Here is a 1,754-nt window from a genome sequence, read left to right as displayed (position 1 = left end):
CTATTCCCTATCTAGAGGTACCCTCTACACCATCACCCCTATTCCCTACCTAGAGGTACCCTCTACACCATCACCCCTATTCCCTATCGAGAGGTACCCTCTACCCCCCATCACCCCTATTCCCTATCTAGAGGTACCCTCTACACCATCACCCCTATTCCCTATCTAGAGGTACCCTCTACCCCCCATCACCCCTATTCCCTATCTAGAGGTACCCTCTACCCCATCACCCCTATTCCCTATCTAGAGGTACCCTCTACACCATCACCCCTATTCCCTATCTAGAGGTACCCTCTACACCATCACCCCTATTCCCTATCTAGAGGTACCCTCTACCCCCTATCACCCCTATTCCCTACCTAGAGGTACCCTCTACCCCCCCATCACCCCTATTCCCTACCTAGAGGTACCCTCTACCCCCATCACCCCTATTCCCTATCTAGAGGTACCCTCATACCACCAACTCACCCCTTATTCACCTATCTAGAGGTACCCTCTACCCCCATCACCCCTATTCCCTATCTAGCGGTACCCTTACCCCCCATCACCCCTATTCCCTACCTAGAGTTACCCATCTACCCCCCATCAACCCCTATTCCCTACCTAGAGGTACCCTCCTCCCCCCATCACCCCTATTCCCTACCTAGAGGTACCCTCTACCCCCATCACCCCTATTCCCTACCTAGAGGTACCCTCTACCCCATCACCCCTATTCCCTATCTAGAGGTACCTTCTACCCCCAATCACCCCTATCCCTATCTAGAGGTACCCTCTACACCATCACCCCTATTCCCTACTAGAGGTACCCTCTACACCATCACCCCCTATCCCTATCGAGAGGTACCCTCTACCCCCCCATCACCCCTATTCCCTATCTAGAGGTACCCTCTACACCATCACCTATCCCTATCTAGAGGTACCCCTCTACCCCCCATCACCCCTATTCCCTATCTAGAGGTACCCTCTACCCCATCACCCCTATTCCCTATCTAGAGGTACCCTCTACACCATCACCCCTATTCCCTATCTAGAGGTACCCTCTACCCCCCATCACCCCTATTCCCTATCTAGAGGTACCCTCTACCCCCCTATCACCCCTATTCCCTACCTAGAGGTACCCTCTACCCCCCATCACCCCTATTCCCTACCTAGAGGTACCCTCTACCCCATCACCCCTATTCCCTATCTAGAGGTACCCTCTACCCCCATCACCCCTATTCCCTATCTAGAGGTACCCTCTACCCCCATCACCCCTATTCCCTATCTAGAGGTACCCTCTACCCCCATCACCCTATTCCTACCTAGAGGTACCCTCTACCCCCCCTCACCCCCTATTCCCTACCTAGAGGTACCCCTCTACCCCCATCACCCCTATTCCCTACCTAGAGGTACCCTCTACCCCCCATCACCCCTATTCCCTACCTAGAGGTACCCTCTACCCCCATCACCCCTATTCCCTATCTAGAGGTACCCTCTACACCATCACCCCTATTCCCTATCTAGAGGTACCCTCTACCCCATCACCCCTATTCCCTACCTAGAGGTACCCTCTACACCATCACCCCTATTCCCTATCTAGAGGTACCCTCTACCCCCATCACCCCTATTCCCTACCTAGAGGTACTCTCTACCCCCATCACCCCTATTCCCTACCTAGAGGTACCCTCTACCCCCATCACCCCTATTCCCTACCTAGAGGTACCCTCTACACCATCACCCCTATTCCCTATCTAGAGGTACCCTCTACCCCCATC

The sequence above is a fragment of the Salmo trutta genome, unplaced genomic scaffold (assembly GCF_901001165.1).
Source record: "Salmo trutta unplaced genomic scaffold, fSalTru1.1, whole genome shotgun sequence".
NCBI lineage: Eukaryota > Metazoa > Chordata > Actinopteri > Salmoniformes > Salmonidae > Salmo > Salmo trutta.
The sequence above is the reverse complement of the archived record's forward strand: the minus strand, read 5'-3'. Positions refer to the sequence as shown.